Genomic DNA, 12,621 nt, shown 5'->3' with positions numbered 1-12,621 from the left:
TAGGACAGTAAGGTGATTTTTTTTAAAGTTGTAAATCCACAGTGTCAAGAAAACCGTAGAGGAGGTGGCAACATAGTAGATGGACGAAAGCTGACATCAGCAGACCAAAGGAAGTTGAAATGTAGGTTGGGTAAGGAGTGGAGCCCAGTAGCAAGGCAGTGTGGATCACATGGAGACATGAGATATCTTTGAAATAGGACTGTGAGTAGGACTGAAAAGCAGGATTATTATTAGAAAAGCTGTTTAAGAACTTGACCCCTAGATTTCCTCCTTCAGCCCACACTGTCAGGTACCCACTGCTCCCTTCCCTTGAATGAAGGCAGGTGGATTTCCTGGCGAGGTGGAGTCAATGAAATTCTGAGTTTAAGACATTTCAGTGTCAGGGAACGAAGGTGTGAATGTGTATGTGGGAGGAAGAACAGAGGACTGTTGAATTTGTTTTTTTTAAGTCTTGTAGAATTGTTTAACAATGTAAATAACTTTGTAAAAAAAAAAAATTTAAGGGATGTTTCCTCTCTCCTCACTGCAGGACTTGATGATTAAGAGATTCTCTCAGGCCCTCACATGGAATCAAATTTATTTTGAGTTCATATGAATATTACAGTGTAATTTATATTCGAGTATTACTTCAGTATTCTGGAGAGGAGGGAAGGATTTGTATGATAAAAAGGAGATGCATGAAAAAAATTTTTTTTCTTTTGGTCATTTTATAATATTAGGTTTTTTTCAGTAAAATATCAAAATAGTCAAAATTCAATTTATTATAAACACTGTTCTGATTCTAGGTGTCAGAAGTCTTAGAATAGAACCAGGGATTTAAAAAGGCTCATCCTATCTCTGATTCAGCCTCCTGCAAATAATTCAATGACTTATGCTCAGTTTTCTGAAATGTAAATAAGATCTGTGTCTTGTTCGGTCAGACACATAACGATGTTGATTTAGTGCCCAGCAGTGAGCTGAGCAGTGAACAGATCCTTCCTTGCACGTGATGGCATCTTATCCTGAGGCCTGATGTGAAGTGTTTTCTTATCACCAAAGCATTCCTTACTCCCAAGATGAACTTGGCATATTGAATGTATGACTGAAAATAATCTAATATTTTTCTTAATCCAGAATTTTTACTTCCAAATGAGTGCTGTTTTTTTCACAGTATTTACCTTGGAAAATTAGATACTAATAGTTAAGTCATGTTATTTTAGAATTCTTCATTTGAATTTCTTTCCTCTGGAATCTGAAGCATGGTTTTTACCCTTATCTTAAGAATAAACCAAGAGTGTTTAAAATTAAGTCCAGGGAATAAGTTAGATTAGAAAGTCAGTAAGTTCCATTTTGGGAAATAAAGTTGAGGAGGGACAATATAGAAATGCCTCTTGAATTTAGTGTGTGACCACTGAACAATTCTAACAGCTGAACATTTTTTCTCTAGGTGACTATTTCAAAAGAGATTATCCATTAGATATATAGATATTAATAGATCACATAGTTCATGGCTAAACACTCAACAACTTCCATCTTACTGGTCAGATGTGTTTTAATTTAATGCTTTTTATTCTTTTTTTTGTATGTGTAGCTGCATTCCTGGCAGCTTCATTTATCTTAATTTGTTAACTCCCGTGAAGTCATTATTCTGTAGACTTAGTGCAGTATCATAATCAATCAGGTAATTAAACTGTTTTTTTTGGTAGATGATGAATTTAATAATAGAGATAATGTACATGCATTCAGGGACTGCTGGAGTTTGCACAGAACATGAAGCAAAACACAACACATCTTCAGGCTGTGTGGACAAGCACACAGTTAAAATCCTGAGGATTGTAACAATGACGGGGGTGGTTAGAGAGATGGTTAGAAGGCAAATTAGATGAAGAAGGATTCATAAAATCAAGGGATGTGGGCTTTTCAGATCCTTCAGTCAAATTCCCTGATTTTATAGAGGAGTAAACAGAGGCCCAGGGAGGTGATTTTCCTAATACAAATGGAAGAGCAGGACTCTTAATGCCAGGATTCAGGACTCTTTTTTTCTTTATGGTCTCTCTCCCTACTCCAAGCTTCAGGATAAGTTTGAAGCATGTAGTTTGTCTTTAATGGTTTCTCACCTAAAATCTCATCCCTCTTCTTTTTTCTCTTTCTTTTCTAAGCCTCTGTACTAAAAATTTCCCCTCACATTTCTTTCCTCTCAACGTGAAGTTCTTTTATATAAAAGGGGGAAGGTTCTGAAAGCCTCTGATCTAAGCTGGCATACAGCTGCTATGGAGTGAGATGAAAATCTAAGAGGAATTTGCCTTCAAACCTTGACGGCAGAAACCACTGTCAGTGAAGTTTCTGGCGTTCATTTCTTTTGGAGAGGTCTTCCCAGCCCCTTGGTGTAATAGAACTGCGGTAAAAATATTGAAAGGTAAGTGATGAGACCCTTCCTCCTCTGTTATCAGGAGCATTCATTATGGTACTTGGATCATGGTTCTTTATTGTCTGATTAGAGTCATGGATGGAGAAGATAACTGGAGGAAACTGAGCAAACTTAATTTACATTCTCAGCCTACACTTTGGCTTGGAAGAAGAGACAAGGTTCAGAAGCAAGAAGAAGGCAGCAGGAGAGGGGATGAAGTAGTGAAACCAAGAAAGTCTGGAGGAATTTTGAGGTTGGGTGAGAAGAGTTTTACCAGCTCCTTCCTCTACTGGAAATCCAGGGAGAGGCAGATATGGGTAGAGATTTTAAGAAGTTTTTTTTTTTTTTGTATGAGTCATTAGATGCAGTTCATCTTTTTTTCCCTCTACAGGAGACTTACCTGTAGGCATACTGCTTTCCAAGTCCTTGAGGAGTTGGATTTTTGTTTTATTGGGTGCATCGCCATGCTAAAGATGGGCCTCAAAGTTGGAGCAAAAAAAAAAAAAAAAGTTTCATTTGGAAAATGCAGGTATCCATTTTTGACACCTTCCTTCTTTCCCACAATGCCTAGCCCAATTTTTCACAGTCTGCATTAATAGGAAAAATGACTGTGTGTCAGGAACCAAAAGGATGAGATCAGATATAAATTTAATTGATACTTATAAACAGCTGAGGGGAGGAAATGGCGACCAACCTGCTAAGTGCTTTTGCTGTCGTCTCTTTTTTGTAAATGTTATAAAGATTAACTATGGCCAATGAAATCTGTTGACTCACTGGCTAGTTAACAAGTCCAGTCCATGACCAATGGCATTAACTTTTCCACTAGCACTTTCAAGACACTGTCATTAGTAGATTATCCCATAATCTGGCTGTTTTATTTGTAAGTGAAGATAAGTCCTAAATGCACTTATTATACAACCTTAGTAAATACCTGGGGCAGCATTGGAGATAAAGGACACCTTTCACTCTTCTTGGGGTCCCTTTTCCAATCATAACTCTACCCCCCATTATCTCCTGGTCTGGAGTGTGACACTAAATCTAGAGGACTGTTTCATTGCGGCCTTGTTTTTTTAGTCACAATACAAACAGAAGTGGCAGGATGTTAGAGACAAAATGGATAGTGCTAAAAAAATTACAGTTTAACTTCTCATTTATCAATGTAATTGAAAGTTACTAGCAGGGTGTGTGGTGCCAGTGCTTCTATCAGGGCATGAGTAATCTACTTATGCTGCATAATTCACCCTTCTGAGGTTCTAATGAGAACTGCTTAATTCAGGTTTTAATCAAACCTGACAAATCATTGTTGAAGTTGGCAATAGGCTTCTTCACAGGTGCCATTTCCCTGCTAGTTTGACATAGCTTAGATTCATCTTCCTCTCTGCATGGTCCTTTCAGGCTTCACTTACTATAACAACAAAAAAGGACCGGTTTTCCTTCAACACCAAAATGCCAAATGTTTCTGGTCCTTTTTTGGACTCTTCAGTGCCATTAGTAGCAAGCTATTTTTATTTATTTTATTGTTAATACTGGAAATAATGAAGAGGAAAAAATGATTTTTTCACATACACATTTATCCTGTTTTACCAAATATATGCATTCCTTGAGCATGTATTCCTTGAACAGGTTCATGTTCCAAATCTTGCTCTTACCCAGTAATCCAAATCACTTAGACAAGATCCATCTGCTGATGACGGGTGGTGGAGGGTACACCAGCTCAGATGCACTTAGGAGCTCCAGAGCCTGAAAGCTGGCATCTTCTTTGAAAAATAACACCAGTCTCTTTCTGGGAGAGAGTACAAAACAGATGGGAGATTCATAGCACACAAAAAAATGGTGGCTTTAATGTATGGATCTTAATATTGCAAAAATGAATGTCGGCGCCTATAATCTTTGCTATTAACATGTGACATGGAAAAGATGTTTAATCAGTTAGCTCCTTGCCCCAGAATAAGATTATGACCTCTGTAAAGAGCGAAGTGTATTCTGCCTACTTAAATTTCCCCCTAAAAACAGCTTTATAATTACATGTAGCCTTTCTGTTTCCAAATTCCTTTAACATGTATTAAATCATTTTTCTTCACAATAACCTTTTGAAGCAGGTAATACACATAACAACATCCCATTTTATAGCTAAACCAACAAAATCAGAGAGGGTAATTTATTTGCCTAAGGACATACAGTCGGAAGTAATGGAATCTGACCTCCAATCCAGATATATCAGTTCTGAGATTTGTGTCCTTTACATTGTTACACGGTACCTCATGGACATCAGGGGGGACCAGCCTTTGAAAGAATTCTTGCTGTACCCAAAATGATCTTCACCATGATCTGGGAAATAAGACTATTTAGGCCACCTGTAATTCTTTGGAAGGCTGTATAAATGAGACAACCCCTAAGGCTTTATTTGTAATTCCAAACCATTTGCTATTTATCAAGCCTGTCTTTCATTATAGACTATATCAAATGTGGACACTTTTGACTTACATGGATACTAAGTCCTAACTGTGGATACCAAACATACTGCTCTAATATCAGATGTTTCCCTTCAAGCATTATGGCAAATCTCAGTCTCATTCTTTTGCTGTAGCTCATAGAAATATTTAGCTGGGAGGACCTAAGAGAGCACACAGAATAACATAGTTATTTAAAGCAAAAGAACTGAGGACCAGTGAGTTTAAGTATTTTATTTAAGAGTAATAACTAAGAACTGCCAGAGTCTCTCACTTTTTAGATCGTCTGTGTCAACAATCATTGCCTCTGTGGATGCATTTAAAAGATTATTTACCAAAGTTCTACTGTAGGCATTGAAGGTGGTTTCGCTCAGAACTGGGATGGGGAGCTCTTCTGGATGGACTTGCTCAAGCATTGGAGGTTGAGAATCAGAGCTAGTTAGAGATGAAGCTGGGCTACAGCCTCATCTTCTGCATCTGGCATTGTTCTTATCTATTAAACAACATCACCCAGAAAAACTGTTCCTTTAATTAAAAAAAGTTGCCTTCATTTTTATCAAGGATACAGGTAGGATCTTAATAACTTGGCTGCTAGCCTATTAATGCTGGACACAGGAGAAAGTCCATGGGCTATGATGCAGAGTTGAGTAACGTATGGAAGAGGTAGGCTGGGCACAGTGAAGTCAGGCAGTCTCAAAGTTTGGAGCAAAGGCTCCAGTGCTTATCTGACTTTTCCTGATATTATCCCTCATTACCATGACTTTGAGAGAATGCTAAAACAAGGAAGGGATGGTGAAGTGTTGAAATCAGAGAAAGTACTTTAAAACTGCACGTTTTATTTATTTTTTTATTTAAAATATAGTTGATTTACAGTGTGTTAATTTTTGCTGTACAGCAAAGTGATTCGGTTGTGTCTGTGTGTGTGTGTGTGTGTGTATATATATATATATATTCTTTTTTATATTCTTTTCCATTATGGTTTATCACAGGGTATTAAATATAGTTCCCTATAGGACCTTGTTGTTTATGCATTCTATATATAATTTGCATCTGCTAATCCCAAACTCCCAATCCATCCCTCCCCTACCCCTCCTTGGCAACCAGAAGTTGCCAGCTTTTCAGTGTTGAGAATGATGTTGGCTCTGTGTTTGTCATATATGGTCTTTATTATGTTGAGGTACATTTCCTCTGTGTACCCACTTCGTTGAGTGTTTTTATCATAATTGGGTGTTGAATTTTGTCAAAAGCCTTTTCTGCTCTATTGAGATGATCATATGATTTTTATCCTTCAATCTGTTGATGTGCTGTATCATAATTTTGTTTTGTGGGTATTGGAACGTTCTTGCATCCCTGAGATAAATCCCACTTGATCATGTTGTATGATCATTAAATGTATTGTTGAATTTGTTTTGTTTATATATTGTTGAGGAGTTGTTGCATCTATGTTCATCATAGATGTTGGCTTGTAATTCTCTTTTTTTGGTGGTGTCTTTGTCTGATTTTGGTATCAGGATCATGCTGGCCTTGTAAAGTGAGTTTGGAAACATTCCTGCCTCTTCAATTTTTTGGACTATTTTGGTAAGAATAGGTATTTAACTCATTTTTAAAGTTTGGTAGAATTCACCTGTGAAGCCATCTGGTCCTGGACTTTTGTATGTGGGGAGTTTTATTTTTTATTACTCATTCAATTTCATTACTTGTAATCTGTCTCTTCATTTTCTGTTTCTTTCTGATCAGTCTTAGGAGATTGTATGGTTCTAGGGATTTATCCATTTCTTCAGGTTGTCTAGTTTATTGGCATATAACTGGTCATGGTAATTTCCTGTGACATTTTGTATTCCTGTGGTGTTGATTGTAATGTTTCCTCTTTCATTTCTGATTTTGTGGGCCCTCTCCCTTTTTTTCTTGATGTGTCTCACTAAAGTTTTATCATTTTGTTTATCTTTTTAAAGCTCTTAGTTCCATTGATCTTTTCTTTTTTTTGGTTTCTGTTTTATTTATTTTGCTCTAATTTGTATTCTTTCTTTCTACTAACTTTGGGTTTTGTTTTTCTTTTGTAGTTCCTTTATGTTTAAGGTCAAATTATTTATTTCGATTTTTCTTGTTTCCTGAGATAGGCTTTTATAAACTTCCTTATTACAACTGCTTTGCTGTGTCCCTTAGATTTTAGATTGTTGAATTTCCGTTTTCTTTGTCTTTGTGCCTTTTAAAAAATTTCCTCTTTGATCTTCAATACCCATTGGTTGTTTAGTAGCATATTGTTTATTCTCCATGTGTTTGTGTGTTTTGCAGTTTTTTTCTTGTAGTTGATTTCTAGTCTCATAGTGTTGTGGTAGGAAAAGATGCTTGATATGATTTCAGTCTTCTTAAATTTACTGAGACTTGTTTTGGGGCCTAGCATGTGATCTATCCTTGAGAATGTTCCATGTGCACTTGAAAAGAATGTGTATTCTACTGCTTTTGTTTCTTTTTTTTTTAAACAGTATTTTATTTATTTTTTAAACTAATTTATTTATTTTTGGCTGCGTTGGGTCTTTGTTGCTGCGTGTGGGGGCAGTGGCGAGCCCCCCGGCTCTCTGGTTGTGGCGAGCGGGGGCTACTCTTCATTGCAGTGCGTGGGCTTCTCATTGCGGTGGCTTCTCTTGTTGTGGAGCGCGAGCTCTAGGTGCATGGGCTTCAGTAGTTGTGGCACGCGGCCTCAGTAGTTGTTGCTCATGGTCTCTAGAGCACAGGCTCAGTAGTTGTGGCACATGGGCTTAGTTGCTCTGCAGCATGTGGAATATTCCCAGACTGGGGATCGAACATATGTCCCTTGAATTGGCAGGCGGATTCTTAACCACCGCGCCACCAGGGAAGTCCCTCTACTGCTTTTGGATGGATTGTTCTTTAGATACGTATTAAGTCCGTCTGATCTAATGTATTGTTTAAGGGCAGTGTTTCCTCATTGATTTTCTTTCTATATGATCTATCCATTGATGTAAGGGAGATGATAAAGTCACCTACTGCTATTGTGTTACTGTTAATTTATCCCTTTATGTAATATTTGCTTTATGTATTTAGGTGCTCCTATGTTGGATGCATACATATTTACAATTGTTATATCTTCTTGCTGGATTGATCCTTTTATTATTATGTAATGTCCTTCTTTGTCTCTTGTTACAGTCTTTGTTTTAAAATATATTTTAATATTTTGTTAATGTATATGATTATTTTAAGGTGATGATCTCTTAAGTTTGAATGCATTCTAACAAACATGCATTTTTACTCCACCTGCTCACTTTTAATGTTTTGACATCATATTTTACATTTTTCTTCATGTGTATCCTTTAACTTTTTATTGTGAATATAGATAATTATAATACCTTTGTCTTTTAACCTTCTTACTAGTTCTATAAGTGACTACCTTTACTGTATGTTTGCCTTTACCAGTGATATTTTTCCTTTTGCGAATTTCCTATTTCTAGTTGTGGTCTTTTCTTTTCTGCTTGGAGAAGTCCCTTTAACATTTATGTAAAGCCAGCTTAGTGGTGCTGAAATCTTTCAGCTTTTGCTTGTCTGTAAAACATTTTATCTCTCCTTCAAATCTGAATGATAACCTTGCCTGGTGGAATATTCTTGGTTATAGTGTTGTTGTTTTTTTTCCTTTCATCGTTTTGAGTATATCATGCCACTCCCTTTTGCTCTGCAAAATTTCTGCTGAAAAGTCAGCTGATAGCTATGGGAGTTCTCTTGTACATAGCTAGTTGTTTTTCTCTTACTGCTATTAAGATTATCTCTTTATCTTTAATTTTTGCCATTTTAATTATAATGTGTCTTGGTGTTGACCTCTTTGAGGAATCTTGTTTGGGACTCTGTGCTTCCTGGACCTGGAAGTCTGTTTCCTCTTCTACATTAGGGAAGTTTTCAGCTATTTTTTTTCTTCATATAAGTTCTCTGTCACTTTCTCTTTTCTACTTCTGGGACCCCTACAATGCGAATGTTAGTATACTTAATGTTGTCCCTGAAGTCTTTTAAATTATCCTTATTTAAAAAAATTCTTTTGTCTTTTTTGTCTTTAGCTTGAGTGATTTTTGCTATTCTGTCTTCCAGTTCGCTGATGCATTCCCCTCTGTCATCTAATCTACTGTTGATTCCTTCTAGTATATTTTTTACTTCATTTATTGTATTCTTCAGCTTTATTTGGTTCTTCTTTATACTTTCTAACTTTGTTAAAATTCTCACTGTTTTCATTCTTCTTTTGTGTTTTTTGAGCATCTTTATGATCATTATTTTGAATTCTTTACCTGTTAAATTGCTCATCTCCTTGTCATTTACTTCTTTTCTGAGGTTTTGTCTTGTTCCTTTGCTTAAAACATATTTTACTATCTCCTCACTTTGCCTAAGTCTCTGTGGGTTTTTTTCCCATGTATTAGGTAGGTGGGTTACATTTCCTGATCTTGAAGAAGTGGCCTTCTGTAGGAGATGTTCTGTAGGGCCCAGCAGCACACTCCTCTTTGGTCACCAGGGCTATATGTGCAGGGCTGCCCTCTATGTGGGCTGCATGGCCCTTATTTTGTGGCGCTGACTAATGTGAGTCTGTTGGTAGGCAGGGCTGGGCCCTGACCTGGTTGGCTGCCAGGCTCTGCCTTTCGGTTCATCTGGCTACATTCCCTGAGCAGTCTCAGGGCTGGTGCCAGCCTTCTGGTAGGCAGGACCATGTCCTGGGCCGACTTGCTCTGTGGCTGGGGGGTCCTGTGTCTGGTACCTGACCACTGGCTGTGAGGCTGGGCCGTGGGGATGCTGGCTGTAGCATTTGAGAGGTCTTGGATCTGGTGCTGGCCTGCTGGTATTTGGGTCCAGGTCCTGGGGCAATTTCCTGCAGGGCCTATGGGGGCTAAGGGCTGGTGCTGGCCTGCTCATGGGCAAGGCTGGGGCCTGGGAAGCTACCTGTGGGACCTGGGGGGGGGGCTGGGACTGGTGCTGGCCCACTGGTGTTGGGGCTGGGTCCACGGGGTGCTGACTGTGGGGCCCAGGTGGGTGCCCTGGTGCTGGTGCTGGCCCACTGGTGTGTGGGGCTGTGTCCTGAGGTGGGCCCTGGAGCTGGTATTGGCCTGCCCCTAGCACTAACAGACTAGAGGGAGGACTCCAAAGTGGCACATGCCAGCATCAGTGTCCTCATGGTAGAATGAGCTCCCCAAATTTTTTCTTATCAATGTCTATGTCCCAGGGGGAGTCCCAGTTGCCTCTCACCTCTCCAGGAGGACTCCAAGATCAACAAGTGGGTCTGACCCAAGCTCCTTGCAAATTACTGCCTCTGTGTTAGAAATTAAAGCATGTGAGTTTGTGCATGAGCTCTTTAAGAGAGGAGTCTCTTTTTCCTGCAGACCTTCAGCTCTCTCATATGCAAGCCTTGCCAGCCTTTAAAGCCAGACATTCTGGGGCCTCATCTTCCTGGTGCAGGACCCCTGGGCTGGAGAACCCAATGTGGGGCTTGGACCTCTTGCTCCCTGGGGAGAACGTCTGCAATTGTGATTATCCTCCCATTGTGGGTCACCTACTCAGGGGTGTGGGTCTTGACTATACCTCCTCTCTACCTCTCCTATTCATCTTGTTGTGGTTCCTTCTTTATATCTTTAGTTGTGGAAAATCTTTTCTTCTAGTCTTCAGATTATTCTCATAGATAGTTGCTCTGTAAATGTTTTAAATTTTGGTGTGCCCATGGGAGGAGGTGAGGTCTTCTTACTTTGCCATTTTGGCCACACTGCTCCATGTTAATTTCTTAAAGTGGACCTTAGGTAACGTTCTTCCCCTTAGTTCTTCACATCCCTCCTTTTATGGAGCTTCTCGGTTTAGAATTTGCTCTAGGACAATGTGCTGAGAATGCCTTACCAATTAACAGGCTCTGCATATAGACATAGTTCTTATATTAAATACTGAGGATGAACAGAGAATCAAGGTAGACCCTCAGGTAACTAGACTTTTGTAATAGGTAGATAAGGAAAAAACTGCAGCTCCTTTTAGACATAAAATATACCAATATTTGTCACTTCCTCAGAACTCTCCTTACATGGCAAACTTGGGAGTACTTAGCCTGCCTGTTTCCACCTACCCAGGCACACTAAGGGGAGTTTATCAGTAGCTCACCCCATGCATTTCTAGAGAACCTATAGTTAGCACCCCCTCCCTCCCATAGAATACAGGAGAAAGAAACATCAGAACCACAAAGTAATCTCAAATTGCATCCTTAGATTAACTAATCTAGATCTTTGCATATAAATAGGAATAGAAAATGAAAAATCATCAAACATCTGAGATAAATCAATAGTACAGAAAGGAGGATGATATGAAAAAACAGGACCAACTTAAGTAAAAACAGGTAATTTTGGAAATAGATTATAACCTCACACAAACGTATTTTTTAGTAATTGCAGAGATTAGGGATAATTTAAAATTCATAAACAAGACCAAGAGACTCTGAAAAATGAGTAATGAGAAAAGAGATAACAACAAAAAAATCAAGGGAAAGGCTAAAAATTTGGATGGCTATTGATGAAGAATAAGTTGTTTATCTGAAAGTTAAATTTGAAGTTTAATGTAAGACCAGAAAGAATGAAGGCAGGAAATAATCAAAGAAATGTAGATGAAAATTTTCCTGAGCTATAGAAAGACCCAGGTCTTTAATTTGTAAAAACTCACTATATACTAAGATGGGAAAAATAAAAATATACATCTACACAAGTCCTGGTTAAATTTCTGGACTGTAAAGACAAGGATAAAACCTCTAAAAGGCTCCAGGGAAGACGACAACAACAAAGTTACTTTTTTTTTTGAAAACGTGGATAATTATTTTTGTGATATCCATGAACAACTTCAGCTCCTCATATTCCTAGAAGGGACCGATCTCACAGAAAATAGCACAGCTTGAAGTAATGAATTTGCTAAAAAGAATGGACTTCAGAAATATGAAAATGTCTTAACATCCAAGAACTACAGGCTTTACTTTTGTAGTAGACCGTCTAAGAGAAGGTAAGAACCTGGACGCTGTCCATGACATCACGGTGGCATACCCTCATAACATTCCTCAGACAGAGAGGCACGTCCTCCTCAAGGACTTTTCCAAGGAAATCCACTTCCATGTCCACCGATACCCAATGGACACCCTCCCCACGTCCAAGAAGGACCTCCAGCTCTGGTACCACAAGTGGTGGGAGGAGAAAGGAGAGAGGCTGTGCTTCTTCTACTGGTGGGAGAAGACTTTTTACTTTATGGGACAGGCTGTAATTCCACCTTGCAAGTCTGAGCCCAGGATCCTTCTGGTCAAATTGCTCCCTATACCGTACTGGACCCTGTTCAGCCCTGCAGTGGGCCTGCTCATCTATTTGTACAGTCTTGTTCAGTGGTATTTTATAATCATCATTATCATCTTCGTGCCGTGGGAGAGAATATTTGGTGGACTAGATAGAGATCACTGAACTTGCATGTTAATGTTTTTTAGACAAACAGCCACATTTAAATGCAAAGAAAAATGGGTAAGATTGTAAGGCTCACAGTCTAAAAACCTAGGGGATATTTTGTAAATTTTCTAAGCCTTTGTAAAATGAGATGCATTTTTGCATGACTACATGCATGTCAAATATTTCTTACTACCATCATTATTTGTTAAAGATATTTTGCACTTAGTTTTGTGGAAAAATATTGCTACACACACGATTTTTTTTTTCAATCTCTGAATGTAATTTCCACACTATGTATCAGGGAGCGGGAGCGATCCCTGTGAAGTAACTTAGGCCAGAGTATTAGTAAACA

The 12,621-nt window shown here is 38.6% G+C and overlaps 1 pseudogene; it reads left to right on the top strand.

Moving 5' to 3' along the window:
- The first annotated feature begins 2,481 nt into the window (after nt 1-2,481).
- LOC118894020 lies at nt 2,482-12,348 on the top strand (annotated as a pseudogene).
- The last annotated feature ends 273 nt before the right edge of the window (nt 12,349-12,621 follow it).

The sequence above is a fragment of the Balaenoptera musculus genome, chromosome 4 (assembly GCF_009873245.2).
Source record: "Balaenoptera musculus isolate JJ_BM4_2016_0621 chromosome 4, mBalMus1.pri.v3, whole genome shotgun sequence".
In the NCBI taxonomy this organism is placed as follows: domain Eukaryota; kingdom Metazoa; phylum Chordata; class Mammalia; order Artiodactyla; family Balaenopteridae; genus Balaenoptera; species Balaenoptera musculus.
Note: the sequence above shows the minus strand (reverse complement) of the source record. Positions and strands in the feature narration are given on the sequence as shown.